The sequence below is a fragment of the Haliotis rubra genome, unplaced genomic scaffold (genome assembly GCF_003918875.1).
Source record: "Haliotis rubra isolate DU_JTF1 unplaced genomic scaffold, ASM391887v1 Scf42, whole genome shotgun sequence".
Taxonomy (NCBI): Eukaryota; Metazoa; Mollusca; class Gastropoda; order Lepetellida; family Haliotidae; genus Haliotis; species Haliotis rubra.
The window spans coordinates 2,915,497-2,936,507 of NW_025767102.1; the positions used below are offsets into that span (position 1 = coordinate 2,915,497).

At 40.7% G+C, this 21,011-nt stretch overlaps 1 protein-coding gene across 1 annotated transcript in view; it reads left to right on the forward strand.

Moving 5' to 3' along the window:
• Positions 1 to 398: 398 nt before the first annotated feature.
• Positions 399 to 21,011, forward strand: part of LOC124288549 (monocarboxylate transporter 12-like) — a 29,643-nt gene continuing 9,030 nt past the window's right edge. The window contains exon 1 of the mRNA XM_046725100.1: positions 399 to 479. The gene's annotated coding sequence lies outside the window, so the exon portion shown is untranslated. The remainder of the gene's footprint in view (positions 480 to 21,011) is intronic.

The following is a 21,011-nucleotide window of genomic DNA, read 5'->3' on the forward strand; positions in this document are numbered from 1 at the left end:
ACTAGAAAACATTTTTTCATTTTGTTTTAATTTATTTGTGATTTTTCTCTTTTGTGTTTGTATTCCTGTTGCTTTCCTTACTTTGTTATCCTCTTCTTCTCATATGTTTTAAATTTTATCTTTGGTGTGTGGGTGGGGAATGGGATTTGGGGTGGGGTGGGTTTTTGAGGCTTGTGATTAAGGGATTATTTCCGGTGTGATGAGGAAATTTGTTGCTGGTTCGGACTGAAAGCTATCTTTTATTAATGTCAATTGTGAATATAGTATATCCCTTTGTACGTGCAATGTATCGACAAGCGACCAGCGGTTTCTGGGTTGTTATCGCAGTTGGATCACAACGCTGCATCAGGGCCGAGTGAATTCCCCGTGTGCCCTGAACATGAATAGTCAGCGTCTGATGTTGTTCCCAGTCCCAGTCTCGAGGACACGGACCCTGGCATTGCACTGAGTGAACGGAGCTTTACACGCTACTGATTCAGGTAGGAATATATTCGTTAATCTTCTTTCATATATGGACTGAAATCAGACGTGCACAAAGTACCCTCAACGGAAGAGGTGTCAACGTGTCACTTGGATCGATTCGAATCGAATTTTAAAGCCCTCGCTCTCACAGTCCCTGAATCATATTTGTTTCTCTTCCGCCCAACATTTCCGCATTGCGGAAAAATCCGTCAATGGAGAAGGTGTAGATTTTACTCGGGTTCTGAATATCCAATCTAATAAGGGCCCCTTTTCAAGTTAGACACAGTTGTGCGTTTCTATCAAAATAATAATTATAATTAGGGCCTACAATTATATATCCCTATCTCCAAAAGCCGAAGTACATGTATTTGTTAAATATGCATGTCACGGACATTTTTCATTTCATACAGACGAATGCGATGCATGTACATTAACTCGAGAAGCGAAAATGTCGCATGACACGAGTGTTTTTATGTGTGCGGATCCGTCATAAATATGTAGGTATGCCTACTGGCTGCATTGGCGGATCCAGAGAGAGAGGGGGGGGTGGGGTGGGTGGGTTGGGGATCAGACTCCCCTTAAAAATGACTTAAGACCACAATGAACCACTCTGAACCAAATTCCTGGATCCGCCCATGGGCTGTATGAACTGAATAATATATGTATATATAACTGACAACAAACACTACTGTAACGAAATCAGTAAATTATCTTAATTTCAAAATCAGTATTGCAATATTCCCTGAATTTTATATGAACCTTCTAGACCCATGGAGGATAAAATGCCAGAATGCGACAAATGAGGTAATTTTGACAAGTCTTGGCAAGTTTATATGTTGAACTTCAACCTGAAAATCGCTTTTGAAAACACCGTGAAACTGAGTCATTATTTGAACCTGTTCAGACCCATATAGTCTAAGGGGCAGTGGGGTAGTCTAGTGGTTAAAGAGTTCGCTCGTCACGCCGAGGACCTGGATTCGATTCCCTACATGGGTACAATGTGTGAAGCTATATAGTCAGCCTATATATACAGCCATTTGGATATTGCATGCTTAATCAAAAGCTTCAGAACATACACAAATTCACAAGCTACTTTTAGTCTTGTGACAACGCATATCACGAAACAAGACTACCAGAAATATGTAAATATCTGGTTACATCGATTTTCACAAACACCTGGCATTGTCACTATATCCAGTTACTGTCATTGGCAAGAGATATGTAATTCCTTTACCTTGAGTAAACGAATTGTGGACGAATAGCATTAGCCTCGCTCCAAAGCTTTACTGAATGCTAAGCCCATGGATGTATAGTAGTTCTATCCTTTAAAGACTGACTGACTGAGTTTGGTTTTACGCCGCTATCCTTTAAAGGTCACATAAACCCTAGGGGGTACAAATACATAAATCACTAACTGGCATCGTTATAAATGAAACCCCGTCATTAAAACTACTCATTTCGACCTTTAATTGACTTAAATCGACCTTTTTGACAACAGTGCACAATTCTCACCCGCGAACGAAATTTCAGCCAATCAGAGCGGCGCGTCTCTGTGATGTCATATGAGGAATAGCTTTGAGGGCCGATGCAGAATTCATCTACATTTTAGGGGGTAAATTATCTTGTTTACAGGCTTGTATAAACCTGAAATCGTGACAATTGTTGTGGAAAATGAAAGCTATATGTTCTCACAATCTTCTGTCATTTAATTTTGTCTCCTGCTTTGCCTAGTTTCCGAGTTACAACTTGTTTTCATAGACGATTCTGTGAAAATCGATTGGTGTCGTTAGGCCCTATTTGTATAATGACTGATCTAAATTGATCCCATTTCTGTGTTTTTTTTACCTCGATATTTAATCATGTCATGTAAAAATCTGTTTGTATTCTCAAAACAGTGTCGGCCCATAAGTTTCCACATGCAATACAGCAATTAATACTCCCTTGTTGTAACCCGTGTTAGGTGGTATAAACCTACACATGTTATTTGTCATCATTCACTTGATGGTCAGTTAATGAATTTATAACAGGTATAATTAGTGGTAACACACTTAGATTACCCGACAAAGGTTCCCATTTGGCATTTCTTGTGTCTGGAGTAAATATTCAACATTATAAACATCGATCAAAGGATTAACCGATAACACGCTGATTGATTAATTACTTTTATCTTACACAGCGGAATTGTCAAAAGGTAGTGTTTATGTATGTAGATTTACTAATCTATACTGAATACACTCTGTCGTGTCGGTGTCTACGTAAAAACAACGTCCTTCTTTCAAAGGATTAACCGCCAATACATTGATTGATTGCCCATTATTGGCTAACTAAATTACTGTTTTTAAAGAAAAGCGGACATTATGCAATTAGTTGCCAGGTGTGCTATCTTGAGTGACCAATGAGACTATACACCAATACCTGAAAAGATTTATCACTTTTTCGTATATTAAACTGTTAAAAGACACATCATTTGGAACAGTTTTGTGGATATTGATGGATACATTCCTCGAACAAGGTAATGGCCTGATATTGTTCCTATAACTTTAATCTGTTTTAATTCTAATATTTGCATTTTGTTTTTATTCATTTGTCGTAGCATTCAACAGAATCATTGTTTTCGCCGTGAAGTGTAATGAGACAGACAACATGCACTAGGGTGTGTGTGCGAATTATGATTCACATTGGCAAACTATAAAATGTCTAGATATTACAGTTCTGTTATAAATTCACTATAAGTATCAGCAGATCGTCTGCTTTTTATTTAGTTTCAAAATGCATACAAGTATGATAATAAACTAATTAGGATTATAAGACCAAATATAAAGACGCACATTGACTAGTATCTACATACTGGTGAGTGGACATTAACCATGTGAATGTAGCAAGAAATTTATCGCGCAGTATTGTGACTTCGACCCCACCTCGCTTCCGTGGAAGAAACCGTTATGTTATAAGTTGTGTCATGCAAAATCCGTTTGGTTATGATTCCAATACATAGTACCACTACGAGTAGAAAGTAGTCTTGATTTTCTAACTTGATGAAAACAAACTATAATCTCATTAATTCTAACAGACTTTACGATTTTCAAAAATGGCGGCGCCCTGTCGGGAACATCCGCCTGTCTGAGGATAAATGCTATTTAGGTTTGTTTTCACCGAGTTACAAAATCAAAACTACTTTCTACTGGTAGTAAAATATGTATTTTATTGATGGTCAATAGGATTTTGCATGACATAAACGTATAACATAACAATTTCTCTCCTGGCAGCGAGGTGGGTGTCAATATAATACTACTTACAATATTATTGTTACTTCGACCACAACCTCACTTCCGAGGAAGAAATCGTTATGTTACAAGTTGTGTCATGGAAAATCTTTATGGTCATCAATCATATACATATTTTACTACAACTAGTAAGTAGTTTTGATTCTTTAACTTCCGTGAAGCGATCTGAACACAAGTAAGATATGTTTCAGGCTTCCACAACGCTCGCTTCGCACTCACAAACATAACCCATTTAGCACGAACTGCGGGGTCCTGTGGAAATCTGTGCATGGTGACACCATCGCCCGACCCCTAGGAGCAATTGACGACAAAGCAACGATTCGACATGTCGTCGTTGATGTCGAGAAATCATCAAAATGATGAGCGTGCTACACATTTTCTATACAACTAACTGAAAATCGTTCCTCATATGACGTCACTGCAGTGCTCTGGCGACAGAGTTACGTAACCTGTCTGTGGTTTCGTTGGCGGGCGAGAGGGAAGCAGGCGACTTTTTGGCCACTTTTAATCGCTCGGTATTAATTAACCACAAGTTTTTAAAGAATAAATTTGGTGTTCCGCATAAGACTAACCACAAATCTTTCATATGTAATGGTTAAAAGAGTGACAAAAAACAAAGTTTATTGGTTCTTTAAAGAGGCAAGTCTAGATAAGTTGACAGTATAAGGACGCCAGTCTGTTAGAGGTATATTTTATATTGTTTAGAAATTATCCTTTAAACTATTAATCATTGCTTTAGAGATTGGTGCAAGTCTATGACAGCATCAGCTAGAGCAGCAACAACTAGACAAACAGGTGTGATATGCAGCTAGCAAATGATATGTAACATATCAAATGCATTGACAATATTTGCAATTTTTACTGATCCATCTGTTCACTGTATGAATAACCAGTTATTGCGTTCTACATATGCAAACATGAACAGATTCGGAATGATAGCCTGGGATCTATGTAGTCCAATTCCACTCAAGGGAAGTAACTCTGTTTGTATTACTGGAAGAAACTGTTTGTTACTTCCAGAGTTATCATTCTTGCCAGGTGTACTCTCGCCTTTGTATTGATTATTATTATATGTTAATAAATATTGGAATGGGTGAGTGGCACCTCGGACACACTGATGTTTCATGTAGGTCGCCCTTTCACAACTAATCCGGTTAGGTCATAAGTTATTCTGGTTTCATTATTACGGTTCTTTAGTTTGTGATTTAAGACCGGTAAATGTCATTTAAAGCCTGACGTGCTAGAATTCAGGACAACCAACCTTTAGCATTTAGAAACAAACATCTGACGTGTGTCAGAAACACTAGAAAATTAGCAATAAACCGTGCTGGTTTTGATTCACGACTACCTAAATCTAATACGCGGGCGGATTTATCCAAAGGATTGTGTGAGTTTAGTTTTACGCCACACTCAGCAATATTTCAGCTATATGGCAGCTGTCTGTAAATAATCGAGTCTGGACAAGACGATCCAGTGATCAACAGCATGAGCATCGATCAACGCAATAGGGATACGATGACATGTGTCAACCAAGTCAGCGAGCCTGAGTACCAGATCCCGTTAGTTGCCTCTTATGACAAGCATGGGTTACTAAAGATCAATTCTAACCCTGATTTTCACTTGTTTATCCAAATGAAAATTATAACATGATGTTTAAGCAGAGACCATATATAATATGGTCTCTGGTTATAGGTGTGAAGGACAATGTGGTCGGAAGGCTATTCTAACGTTGGAGAATCGATAACAATAGTGTTTTCTTTTTATTGTGATATTTTCATTTCATTGCGCAAATAATGACACTAATGCATCAGTTATGATCATGTATTGTGATCGTAATATTTATATATCATTATAATATATACTCTCCCAAAAAGAAACGCAACATGAAAATAGCAATTTCATGAAGCAATGAATTAAAACGTGATTAATTTTACAAAAGGTTTTGCTCTGTTTATGAGTCCTATGGTGTTTATGTTTTGAAACATCACACAAAACGCACCATCCGTAAAATACCCGTATTTAACAGCATGATTTTCAATTTCGGCGTGAAGTGTCACAGAATACACAATTCACATGCAATGCACGTGAAAGATTGGGGATCAGATAGTCTCAATGATGGGTATAAAAGGTTGATCGCTGTCTGTGGATTATTCACTGTATTTGGAATATTGCTGACGAACGCAAAATGCCACGTCTAAGTGAAGCCAACCGTCATATCGCCATTGGTTTGCTTGAAGCTGGCCAGTCTCAACGTGCAGTTGCCCGACGCATGAATATTCACCAAAGCACCATTTCACGGCTCTGGGAGATATCGCCGGCAGAATGCGGTAGCAGATGCCCCTCGTAGTGGGCGACCTCGAGCGACCACTGCGGCGCAGGATCGCTACATCCGGGTACATCACCTGCGTCATCGAACAGCTACGGCGACCAATACCGCTCGACAAATACCCGGATTGAGGAGGCTTTCTGCACAGACCGTCAGGAACAGGTTGAGAGAGGCTGGTTTACGTGCCAGAAGACCTTATTTTGGCCCTGTGTTTCGACAACAACATCGTCGACATCGAGTTCAAGGGTGCACCAACGTTCAGGCCTGGGCCCCGTTCCTCACCCCGATCGTAGCGCTACGATAGTCGCAAGTCTATGTTAAAGTATGGGAGTTACGATCATCTTAGCTCTACGATCGCTTTGTGGAACGGGACCCTGGAACCTACCGAACTGGCGTAGAATCTGGTTCAGTGATGAATCACGATTTCTATTGGAACGACGCGATGGAAGAATGCGGGTGTACAGACTTCGACGTGAACTTTCCGCCGACACTTGCGTTCCCCAGGTGGACAGATTCGGCCGGGTCAGTGTTATGATGTGGGGAGCGATCACCTGCCGTAGGAGAAGTGATTTGGTGATGATCCAGGGCAACCTGAAAGCTCAACGGTACTGTGACGAAATCCTACGCCCACACCTCCTTCCAATCACTGATCCCCAGAGGGAGTTGTTTCAACAGGACAATGCCAGGCCCCACACAGCACGTCACACTAGAGACTTCCTCCAGAACCACAACGACAATGTGCTCCCCTGGCTCTCAAGATCACCGGACTTAAACCCGATCGAACATCTGTGGGATGCCCTGGACAGACGGGTGCGACGCTGTAACCCTCATCCCCAGATACTTCAGCAACTCGCACAGGCACTACAGGCAGAGTGGGCTGCGATTGGGCAACACGAGATTCTGAGACTTATTCGTTCGATGCCTAGGCGATGCCGTGCAGTTCTGGATGCCCACGGTGGTCACACGAGGTACTGACTTCAGCGCCACCACACGTCTCCATGTGACACTCAAACTGACTTTCCTAGGGTTGGTGCCAAAGACGGATAAGTCTGCATTCCCAGTGTGCAATTTCGCTATATTTTATTGACTCATAAGGCCTACAAGATGTTTCAAAATAAACATAAAAATACAGTTGAAATCTTATATGCGTTTCTTTTTTGGGAGAGTATATTATATTATATTATAATTTGTGTTGCAATTCAAGTGATGAAAGTATCCGATTACGATATGTCTACATATAGCATACCTTAAACTTTACTGCAGCGTGTCTAATGCACGAGGAATTCAACACCTGTAATATATTGTTATAAACCTAGCTTTTTGTAAACATGTGAACAAGTCACTCGGTGTGTTTGCTTTTCAGGAAAGTGATTATGGATATGTTATAACTTATCCCTTGTCATATAAAACTAATGTCAGTATCAGATAACGTAATTACATGATTGAGAACAGCTCACTCGATTACAGTTTTGCATGCATGGAATATAACGAACAAATTGTTATATAAATAGTGCATTGGCTTTTCAACTCATCTGTAACATTCCTGAAAGCATTGCTGTCTAGGATATTGATATAATGCATCATATGAAAGTAGTACATATAAGGTTAATCTCAAGTGTTCTGTGCTTCCAGTCTGTCGCGGGGCGGTGGGGTAGCCTTGTGGTAAAAGCGCTTGCTCGTCACGCAGAAGACCCGGGTTCGATTCCCCACATGGGTACAATGAGTGAAGCCCATTTCTGGAGTTCCCAGCCGTGATATTGCAGGAATATTGCTAAAAGCGTCGTACAACTAAACTCACTCACTCCAGTCTGCCTCCCAGACTCTAAAGAGAAGTTGTAGAAGGGAGACAAGTGTAGAATGATTTGGTACGTCAAGATTGCCTCAGAATTAAGAATTGTTTTGTGCTGAATTTGGACTATGGGTTTGTTTGTTTTGTTTTCGGATTATTTTGTAGATTAGTAAATTAAACTAAAATGTCTTCAGGGCTTCAAATTGACTATTATCTTGAAGTATTTTATCTCGTGCCATTTCTCTAATTTGCTAATTTTCCCTCAAACTGATTTGTAATCTGTCTCCCAGTCCCTGAACCTCAGTATTTGACAGCGTAGCCATTTCTGCAATACTAAAGCTCTAAATGAAGCAAGTCTAGATTTCCTCAAATCTCCCACCTCACTGGGGTGTCGTAACCGGGTTTTGGGTGTTAGTAAACCCTACTACCAGTTACCTATTAAGATGGCCGTTCCGCATTGTCAGGGGTGATGTAAGCTCAAGTTACATACTCGCTTGGTCCGTCCGGGGCTTCTACGTTTAGGAGTGAGAGGTCTGACGACCGAGACTCCTAACTACAACATTGCATTCATGTACTGGCGCTCTGGCATACAAGGAATAACTCAACACTAGGTTCTATACTCACATAGTTTTACTCGATCTCTTTCGTCATTACAAGGTGACGTGGTCAGGACAGGATAGGGCAAGCTCTTCACCAGATATGGAACTGATCGATCGCGATGCGAACGTTCTGCTGACTTTGTAACCCGCACCACTTTCTAGTGCTAACCCATCTTTTAAGGTGTTCGAGCCTGCTCCACCCTTGTCACATGACCAGATACAATCCCTCTGATTCGTTTAAAGTTACATCATTCCATGGTCTCATGTCGTACCTCGTGATCAGAGGATTACTGTAAACTAATCGATGATTCACCGTTGATTGCTACGTTTCTGTCCTGTCACTGACAGTAATCCTGTTCTCTCTGCCTTGATTTATTGCCCATCAGAAACAGTATTGATTTTATGAACAAATACTCGCAACTCTTAATAATAGATTTGTAATACGTTTCTTGAGTCACGTACGCATTTTCGCCTTATAACATCCTCCGCCTGTGGACAAGAGCTGCCCACAGCTCGGAAGAAGTAAACACGAGAACATGGAGGCGATGTATAGAAATACAACAAAATCTACCCAAGAAGCAAAACAGGAGCACGGAACTCGAATGGGATATGTGGATCATTTTGAAAGACGTCTTGTGTAAAACGTGAAAGTGGCAAACATGCCCAAGGGACACTAACTTGCGTTCGAAAAAGGGGAAGAAAATGGCTCCTATGTTACTTCGTAATACCACAAAGCATGTACACAACACAACAAAATCCAAGTCTGTTAAAGTTCATAAAAGTAATAAAAGACGATTAAATGTCACTTCGTATGAACACATATGGTCTGATCATTCACAAAAGTTCACATGTCATCGGTCCCCAAACGAATTCACTGGCACTGTCTTGGTCAGGAAAAGTCACAGCATGAGCTGTCCGGCATTGGTACCGAACTCCACAACGAAATGTCAATGACTAAACTCACAATGAAGAGTCAATGACGTAACACACAGCCTTGCAAGATCCCACAGTTCGATTTTGCGATGGAGCCACGTGGTAGGATGAACAAATGTCCGCTCATTGGTAGAATGTTATGGGCAAACATGTTGGTGCCCGAAAATCAGCAGACCATGTCTAATTATGGTGCCATAGGTAGGTGGCGGAACAACTTCACGAGCGATGTTAAAGGCGATTGTATGAACCATAATATCTTGTGGCGTATGGCGGCTGCAACAATTGTGCCCGGAGTATAGTGGTTGTCACCAAATGAAGTGTGGAGTCAGATGATTGATGGTGGAGGGGATCCGACGACAGTGGAGGAAGTGCTTGACTTCCGTCCTAACAGAACGTGAGCCGGAGATGGAGCTGCAACACTTGAAAAACAGTGTTAAGCCAAATCCAATATATTTGTGACATGAAGCAAATGTAAACAGTGTGTTAAAATATGGAGACATGTGTCATTATGAAGTACCTCAATCTTTTCTGGACACACTGCGATGGAAGTAAGTATCAAAATACTATAAGCTTATTAAGACAAAGTACGATATTGACGTACAAATGCGAATTGTAGGACGCCTCATCCAGTTCCTACTTGTCATATTCATAATATGGAAATGACATAAAGAGATACAAGATCGAAGTATAAAATGCATGGACGTAATCTATAACCGTCGATATGACTATGAACAATTAAGGTACAACAGTCAAGAAATGCTTTGTGGTGTAAAGAGGAGAACGAACAACATAAATAAATGTGTGAGGGAATACATTAAAACACTGATGAAACTTGATCATATCAAGTAATATTAAAGAGAAGCAACTGGAGAATAATGTATAGTATGTAACTACCGGCTACCCATAATATGTGAGATACACAGTCCGAATACAATTAGTATCTCTATGGCAATGTATATATATTACAATATTGTTGTAAGAATGAGTATTACTATATGACTGAATATGCCTCTGGTGACTCGATAGTGATATTAGAGACAAAAACATGATGGCATATGAAAGCAGAACACAAAATATTAATACAACTTCCGAACATGGAGTATTTATCGGATACCATCACCTATGAAATCCTAAGCCATTGTATAATCTCTAGTGCTCAATGTACCGTACTGACAAGTGTTAGTTGCTTGTTGCACTTGATCACAGTATGAAATATAACGTATAGCAATATCAACTAGGACAAAGAAAATGTCGCATTTGTCTACACATGCCAGATGGCAAAAACTGCGAGGTTAAGGTAGCTTTAATATGATGGACAGGATGCTGTCTCCGATATGGATTATGTCAGAGGTAACGAGAAAGCTGCCCCACACTGTTGGAGGCCTATTAATTATATTGTCTAGTGGGAAGAAAAGCTTTCAACCCACTGATATAAATCTTCACAGAAATATATAGACTGTGATGTGTGGGAATTTGCAGAGAAGAAAAATCAAAATGTAAGTATTAGGAAAGGAATTCCGGTTGAATATGAAAATCAGTGAGAGGATTTCCGGCTGATAATGTCAAGTCTCGGGAAATTAGAATAGTGAGACCATCATCTCAATTATAAAAGATTATAAGCTCTTTCATACACTGGGAAGTAAGATGTAAATCAACGTGAAATTTCTTGTCCTTTTTCGGATAGTCACGTTATTATCAAATCATAAATGTGTAATTTTTAAAAACATAATTTTCGAAGGTAAGTTATAAATTTTTGAAAAGTTTCAAAAAATTCCGATATGAGTAAAAATATAATTGGTTATTATTTTGAAGTTGTGTTTTCAGACAATTATGAATGCTCATGTCCATATCGAATTCATCAAGTTTCAACGCAAAATGGCAAGGAATTTTAAATATACAAATCTGACAAGCTGGACGCTTCTCATTGCGACCATTGCAAGTTAATATAATAATTTTATGCCATTGAAAATAATAAGGCCTGGTTCGATTTCGAGAGCCATCGAACGAAGCCCGTTTAATTTAAATGTAACATGACAGAAGGATTTAAATCTCGAAAATCTCGAGTAGAACATTCAATATAGTGATAGTACGCTTCTACAACAGCCAAATAATCAGGTAAATTCATAACCTGCGTGACTTGATTGATTAATAAGTAAGCCGAATCAACTAATTCGATATACATGTACATCGAGGAGAGTGAAATGAGTTTGAATAGGAACAATATGCGAAATTAAAATTGACTCTCCAGTCCGAGAACAATGAACAGCACGTTAACTATAATTATAACTTGGATCTAATGAGCAACGTGAAACAACGGATATTGCACATTAAGACGTTTCTGAATCATGTTAAAGCTTTCTTTACTTCCTTAACTGGGAGCAAAGATGGACTCAAATGGTGATGACTTAACTGTTTAATTACCAAATACATTTAAACAATTTCTTGTCGAATAGTTGTTAGGAATGTAAGGCGATCTAACAAAATTGTCATAGAAATGAACATACTTTTCCCCACATCTTGTATGTGTCCAGCAATTTCCTTATTAATGTGTCTATGGTTTGTTACAAAACTATTACGAGCGGATGAAATACGAGCATTTGTTTTAGACATGTACATGTCTGTCGACATCTGACAAACTTTAAAAAACCACGAGAAATATTAGTTACATACTACTATAATTGTCTCATATACTGCACCAGTCGTTCTGAATATTCAACTCTAGCAGTGCCAAAAAGTGAACGACCCATTGATCCAATAAATGAAAGAATTCCTCGTTTTGTAGGAGAATCCATATATAGAACATTAATGTACAGAATCAATATTCCAGTGTCATTAGCTACCACTGTTCAGTACGCGGGGAACTTTTCTTCCGCCTGTTTTATACATCCATCTATTACATCGACTGAATAAACATGGTAATGAGGACGTACCAAACGTTTTGGTAATGTGTCCTATCGCGCATTCTGGATACATCTGTCATTTTGTATTGGAATACATGCACTCATTTCTTTTGAAAAATGTCAAAATTGAATAATTTCGTATACACAAAATAAAGTTTATTCTGAATGCAAACAATCGCCATACTGATCGAAGGAGTCTCCCGAATGCTAAAATATAAAGAATGGGATTATGAACATAAATATAAACTTGAAAATAAGTAATATATATATCTCATCAACATTTTGTACGAAAGGTTTCCATGCATTCTGAAATCGAGCAATGATGAGAATCATTCATCTCGAGACTTTTCCTGTAAATAGAAATTGCCTGTATCTGAAAAATATGATACCAATTGTCACAAGTAGGTAATGGTAATCTCACACAAGTAACCGTGCGAATAAGCAACATACATCAATAGTAGTAGTAAATACTGCATCAACATGTTTCACCAAAACATTTCTCTTCATGGAACGTATATTTGTATCCGTACAGTATAACCACTGAACACTGAATTCTCTTGACTTCCTTTCGAGTCATGTAACTGTAATTCATTGTTCATCATCGTATTTCATTGAACATCATCGTGTTTCACCGTATGTCTTCGAACAGAATGAAATTTCACTGTATTTCATTGAACATCATTGTATTTGTAAGTATATCGTATCATCATGTGACGCACTATCGTCAGATCTCTTTGGATCGTAGTTCATTTCTTTTTCTCGTATATACACGCATAGCGAAACGCTTTGTAATGGTCCGCGAAATATGTACAATGTCTCTTATGGACAGCGCGACCTGTAACCTTCCCGTAGAAGTAGTAGGTATATATGCAACCTGACCTAAACATTGTGGTCAGTAACCCGGGAATGAATTCATCAAGTAATAGTATGCAACGTGACCCAAACCTTATCAGCGTTTGGTCACCAACCCGTGAATAGGAATGTATTCTTCATTTATTATCAACCAACACGTGACTGTATGCAGTCGAAGTATTCTGAATATATTCAACAAGACATTTGACAAGAACAACACACATTTCAACATATATGCACGATTCTACATCTTTGTAACCTTGTGACAATTGAATCAAGTAACATCATAAGAATGACCTATAGCATGTATCGATATGAGCTGTGCTCCATGCATATAGCATCAACTAGTTATTTTCCTGAAATAATACACATGCAAAAATCAATGTGTGGGTGATCAGTCCTCAGCATGATATTTGCAGTGCTGTAACTAAAAGGGAACGAATCATAACAATTTTTCCGAAACAATATTTCAAATATTTTGGTAAATATTCTAACGCTTTCGTTTCTCATTAAACGACTTCAGTATCATATAATTTTAAATCTCCTTCAGGGAATTTGTATTCGTGATCAACTGTAACCTCATGTACAGTGTAGGTCTTCTAATGAATCCTGTAGTATTTCTTTCCACTGAATATTCTACGCGCTCGAATGCATTTTGCTATACAGAGTATTCCTGTATATCCAAGGTGACATTTTATGCCTGTTCGTGGTTAATCTTTGAGCAGTGGGGCTCATCAAATCCGTATCCTTATCATATTTGAGTAGTTTATGGATGTGATTGGACCGACCGACAACTGGAAATGGGTTAGTTGGCCTATGTTTGTGGCTGACAACCATTTTATGCCGTTTAGCGTGGCCAGGAACTTTCATTCCTGTACGCTTGTCACAACGTCGTCGTTTGCACGTACGATGTGGCAATTGATTGGAGACGTCATATTGCCGATAAGCTTCGGAGTAATCTCCTGTGGGGACAGAGCTTACGCTAAGTGAGCTATCATCATACAAATCTGATGCTATATCTGTTGCCATTGGAATCGATATCTTGTCGTAGTTATCCGACTGGGGGAGACCATTGTCTGAATTTGCTGTGCACGGAAAGCATGACAGAATATCTACGGTATGCACATGTTTTCCTGGTCGACATTGAACTGTGAAACCTAGGCAATGTTCTATTTTGCATTGGGGAGGAACTGTGGCGTCTTGCCGCGAGCTATCAAGTATTTGCTCTGACACCGTAGGTTTTGATTGTTTACCAGCAACAGGTGGTAGCAATGTACCATTTGCCCTCATTGGAACAACTGTTGAACCATTTTGAATAGCCAAAGTACAAGATTGAAAATTCATGACAGCCTCTTGACGTATCAAGAAATCTAAGCCTAAAATCATCGGAGACTCAAAATTTGCAACAACTAGAAAACATTGTTCTGTTTGAAAATCACCAATAGTGATGGGAAGTACAACTTGTCCAAATACTGGCACTATATTTTGACTTATCCCTTGAATGGATGGCACATCTGACTTTTGAATAGGGATTTCGTTCCATAGGCCTGAATCATTGAAAACTTCCAGGCTTAAAACACTAGAACCAGCGCCTGAATCCACGATTGATGAAACTAACTTTTCTCCCAAAACAACTTGAATTCTAAGCCTATTGTCACTTTTAGATGTAAATTTAGGCTGGTTGTAACAAGGAGAATTACAAACTTGTGATTTCAAATAAGTATGGTCGAACGTTTGTTCAGCACAATGGGAACATTTCCTGCGCGGTCTTGACTGTAATTGCTATCTGCTGGTTGGGTTACCTGACTGGTACCTAGCCCTACATACTCTTTGAAAATGTCCAATCGTTTGACAGAAATGGCACTGAACATTCCGCGCGGGACACCTATCAGAATGAGAAAAATCATACTCACCACCACAGCGATAACACTGGCGTGCACGTGTCATGGTCCTTCCTGGGGTGTAGTTTGGCCTAGTAGACTGGGGTGGACGTCGCTGCTGGTTCTGTTGGTCCGGATACGACTGTTCCTGAAACTGAGGTTGTGGCGGCTGCCACGGACGATCTGTTTGCCCAGAAGTGCGTCTGGGGGAGAGGGGACTTTGATTCTGTCGGGACTCATAAGTATTGATCTGTGACGATACTGGAGCGAGCTGTGCTGAAAGTTCAGCAATCTGTCCTCTCAGAGTATCGATTGCTATCATGACTTCCGTACTGTCTTCGGACTGAGGGATGACCGATCTAGCCAGTCGCGCAAATGAGACTGCCTCGTTTAGCACAGTTGGCTGTTTCATTAAAACATGACGCCTAGTATTGTCATCTAATCCCCAAACAAAAGCGTCCATTAAATCTGTGTCTGATTTTCCTAACAAGCTAGCCGTTTCGGTCAAGTCTGCCAAATAAGTATCTATAGCTTCCTTAGGGGAAAGCTTTCGACTCACAAAAGTTTCCAAAAGGGCCCAACGGTCAGTCGGATGGACATACTTGTCCTTGAACAATTTCTCAATCTCATCAAAATGGGGAATTTCTTCCTGTGGCGATGCTATCAGATCTCTGTACCATAGATATGCCGCGTCCTTTAAAAACAGGGGAAAAACCTCAATTTTCTGCGCATTAGTCCACCTTTTGAAGTTACTAAAATGAGTGAAACGGTCAAGCCACTCGGCAGCATGAGACGTGTCTCTACCTGTGAAATGTTCTGGCATTAAAGTGGAGTCACCCATATTGAAGTCAGGGGCAGAATAAGAACTATTGACAGATGATGACAAATCTAAAGAGGACAGATCAGGGGAGACCGGCCTGGTGCTGAAGTTCGTTACTGAAAAGTGACAAGTCTAATCCTCCCGAGAAAGAGATAGAGAGAGGTCTCGAGGAGCAGATAGAGGATGAAACGGTGGTTGTGTTATGCCAAGTCGGACTGGATTAGTAAAAATGTTAGAAGTGATGGGACGAGATTGGACCGGACTGTCATAGGACGTAAATGAATCTGAATCATTTCCACGAGGCATGACAAAAATTCCAAATATCCTGAGGGAAGACTGGAGATAACATATCCCAGCCGCGAAAAGGGAACCTACCTCGAAACGTCAACTCAAAGGAATAAAAGGGTAGGAACGACCATAAGAAAAACAACGAAAGGGATCGTCTTAAACATTTTGTTCAAGAAGAACCCGCAATCTCCACCATGTCGTAACCGGGTTTTGGGTGTTAGTAAACCCTACTACCAGTTACCTATTAAGATGGCCGTTCCGCATTGTCAGGGGTGATGTAAGCTCAAGTTACATACTCGCTTGGTCCGTCCGGGGCTTCTACGTTTAGGAGTGAGAGGTCTGACGACCGAGACTCCTAACTACAACATTGCATTCATGTACTGGCGCTCTGGCATACAAGGAATAACTCAACACTAGGTTCTATACTCACATAGTTTTACTCGATCTCTTTCGTCATTACAAGGTGACGTGGTCAGGACAGGATAGGGCAAGCTCTTCACCAGATATGGAACTGATCGATCGCGATGCGAACGTTCTGCTGACTTTGTAACCCGCACCACTTTCTAGTGCTAACCCATCTTTTTAAGGTGTTCGAGCCTGCTCCACCCTTGTCACATGACCAGATACAATCCCTCTGATTCGTTTAAAGTTACATCATTCCATGGTCTCATGTCGTACCTCGTGATCAGAGGATTACTGTAAACTAATCGATGATTCACCGTTGATTGCTACGTTTCTGTCCTGTCACTGACAGTAATCCTGTTCTCTCTGCCTTGATTTATTGCCCATCAGAAACAGTATTGATTTTATGAACAAATACTCGCAACTCTTAATAATAGATTTGTAATACGTTTCTTGAGTCACGTACGCATTTTCGCCTTATAACACTTCACTCAGTGGGCTAGCACTATAAAACCAGCTTAAGTCTAGGCTAGTACAAGCAGCCGCACATACACATACACATAAACACGCATGCACGTCGTCATATGAGCGAAATATTCTCAAGCACGACGTTAAACCCAATTTGTTGAGCATCTTGTGAAAGATTAGGCCTACACCTATCTTGGAAAGCAAGTTCAAGACAAGCTCCAGAATTCCCAGATTCAAGACAAACTTCGGGCTGAGTATAAACTCTGAGTATATAATGCTCGAAACGAGGTCAAAGCTACCAATACTTTTGCTGTGCCAGTCCTTTCCTATTCCTTTGGCGTTGTTTATTGGACTAAACAAGATATCCAGAGTCTTGACCGCCTGACCAGAAGTATCATGTCTGCTAACAGAGCCCATCACCCTCGTTCGTCTCTCAATCGTTTATATGTGCCAATCAATTCTGGAGGTCGGGGTTTGATTAATGTGGAGGGTCTTCATGATAGAATTTTATTGTGTACTTTTTCACATATTTATTTATCGGATGATCCTCTGGTGATGCATGTCAAGATGAAAGCAAGAAATTCAACAGCGAATTTAAGCGTGCCAAGGTTATTGGACAGAATCTGAAATTTGTGGTTGATTTTGTTGATGGCAATGTACTGCTGGACGGCCCAGCAATAGGAGTAAACCAGGTGAAGTCCTTCACCAAGTCTGCCCAGAGTCGGTCATTTGCGGAGAAGCTTTCTGATAAATCATTGCATCGGGTGTACATACAGTGTGTGGAACAGTATAGCAATCCAACCGACTCCTTAGCCTGGATCAAGTCGGCTGGTCTTAAATGTGAAACTGAGGGCTTTCTTTTTGCTGCTCAAGACCAGTCACTTCCCACTCACAACCGCCAATTGTGATTCTTAAAGAAAATGTCAATATGAAATGTCGACTTTGTAATGAATTCACAGAGACTGCCCAACACCTTGTCAGTGGATGCCCTTCCTTGGCACAAACAGCATATCTTAAAAGACATGATGGCATGGCTCGCTGCTTTTATTACCGTCTCCGCCATACCTGTGGCTTTTGACTCCGACGTCCATCCATGGTACGACCCTGAACATGTCCAGGGCGTCATGGAAAATGATACTTTCAAACTTTGTGGAATAGGCTCATATACAGCCTGAGAAGAATTCCTGCCAACAAACCTGATCTTATCCTTTTTGATAAAGCCAATGAATTTATTTATTTCATTGAATTTTCTGTCCCTTTTGACAGCAACGTGATTGGCAAGATTCAGGAAAAGCATTCTAAATATGCGGACCTCGAATTGAAATGCCTCGCTTGCTTTCCAAGTACACTGTCGTCAGACTCCCCATTGTTCTCGGTGCCCTTGGTTTGGTACCTCAACTCTTGGCGCACATCAGGAGAGTGCCAGGGTTCTTCAGCGGGAGTACAGCCCGTCCACTCTGTAATGCAGAAGGCTGCAGTGTTGGGGAGTCTACATATTCTCCGGAACGTGCTTGGTGGGTTCGACTAGACAGCGTTTCCTGGGAGAAGTCCCATTCGCTGTCTGGTCAGCCCTGAGCTGATAATGAGCCTTACCAGCCTGACGAGCACCCGAACCCTCTCTGCTGCCTTGTTCATCTTAATCTGTAAAACATAAAAATAATAATGTGTTCACTTATATAGCGCCAAACACCACACTAGCTATGCTCATAGCGCTGACAATGAATAGCACAGCACAGTATTAACCCGGTTAACCCAAACTGGCTGTGTGGTGCCAGACGGTTATAGTCACATGACCTATACCACCGGGTACCATTTGCTGCTGGGTGAACAGAGGCAATTTTGAACAAACGCACTTGCCTAAGGTGAGACCAATACAGCCAAAGCAAGTCGAGAATGTGTGGCTAGTCTAGAACACCACACTTTCAAATAAAATGAATCGAGTCTCTGTTCTCCTTTTTATTGTAAATTTAATTCATGAACCATATTTCTGTAACTTATGTTAATTTCAGTCACTAGATGTTAGTCTAGTACGTCCCAGACCACCCTTGATATTAAGACAACGGTCGTCTTATGAGAAGCTATCTGTATCCATATTCCGAAATCCCTTCCCGATGTGCGTTGAATGTATTGATCGGCGAACAGCGGTTTGCGAGATGCAACTTCGGGAGATCCATAGCGCTCCGTCAGGGCCGAGTCAATTCACCACAGGCCCTGAACATGACTCGTCAGCGGTGTGATGTGGTTGTTTTCGGTTTCCCTCATGTCGCCAGACAGAACCTGACATCGTGCTGATGGAGCGGAGGATGAAACGCGACTCTGATTCAGGTGAGAGCATGTCCATCTTCTACCCACGTCTGGACTAAGTCAGTCTTGCAAATAGTACCCTAAACAAAGCCATGTTTTGGGGATCGATATTGCACGTCTTTTCCCAAAGAAAAGGCAAAATAGTCCAATGTTTCACTGGACGAATCATGTTTAAAATATGCCCATAATAAGGGAACGTATATCATGTTCGCGATGTTATCCTCGTAGTACGGTTCTTGTGCTTGTTTGGCTTCACAGTGCGTGTTCGAGCATCATGTGCACATGGGTACAATGAACCAGGACTATTTGTTTTAATGTGGAGACCAACTTTGAAGGAATGGTTTGGTGACTGAGTATCGCTGTTCCCAAATGCACAGGGTGGAAGCGCTGTCCACACGAAATGTGGAGTTGCCCCTAAAGCAACTCCATTTCCTCGCTGGACAGTGAAAGAACATGTGGCGCAAGAGTAATGGTAAGTTTTCCCTCGCATTGTCATTATTTTGCAAGTATATCAGGTTTTGCCATTTGGCAGAGGGGTCTAGAAATTTACAGATCTTTCTATATAATAGCTTCGCACCCTCTCTGCGTTAAGCGAGGGCACCCATCCTGAGTGTCGAAACAAGATCGCGGAAAATGATCGCTTCAACATGAAATATTACAACCTCATCAGCAGACACGCCTTTTTTGCTGTCAATTCTTACATATAGTTATTTTAGGTCTTCATTCACAGTTTAGGCTTAAATGCGTCAGTATTTGTTCAGTTATCGTCGAAAAATCAAACTGTACATTTTATATGGAGTTGCTCACATTTAGCAAACAAACTGTCCATTGCGTTGTGATATTACTGTCCAGGAGTTGACAGTTTGTAGTTTTAACCGTCATGTCATCAAACATTATTCTAGAGATATTTGTTGTGAAGAAGAATGTTTTGTTGTAGACCTGCCTACCTGGCGTATTTTGGCGTATGTATTACGATTTTGTATGATCAAGTAGGATTGTACACCCATATTGCAGTTTGTTCGACAGGGATTTAATGTAAAACAAACCCCAACATGTACGATCAGAAGAACAAATATACAAATGTACATCTACTCCAGGAATAACCAAGTCCTGGGTCCCGTTTTACAAAGCTCTCGTAAGCCTAAAATCTCGTAACTTTTCTCGTAACATTCGTACTTACTATACTGTAACAATGACTTGCGATAGTTGTACCTTTGTGAAACGGGGCCAGGGTTTTTCCAAAGTATGTACATTGTTCATACTATCATTCAGATATTAGCATTGCACATTCGGGTAAAGCACATCACTCGGCATCTGAAAACCAAGCGACATCTAACCAATGTTGAATGTGCGACATCAAATACAATAATGACTTCCTTTGTTCCCACCGGTGGCACCAGCGATATGGACAAGTCAATGGCCGTTGTTAAAGCAGAAATCCAAATGACAGACGAGCAGCAGCCAGACCAGCTACAACTCCAACCACAAAGGGCCAGGAGAGCTGCAGTCAGCCACATGGCTCATAGAGGTGAGGGGATAACAGTTTGGACAGTTCTCCTGCCTCCTAGACACCCATTTGAGGCTGAAGGATCCAGTAGCGTTCCAAAACTACACAAGGTTAACACCACAGCTCTTCGATGAAGTCCTGCAGATGGTGGCCCCAGCAATCGATAAGGGAAGTCACCAGTTTCAGGCAACCTCTTT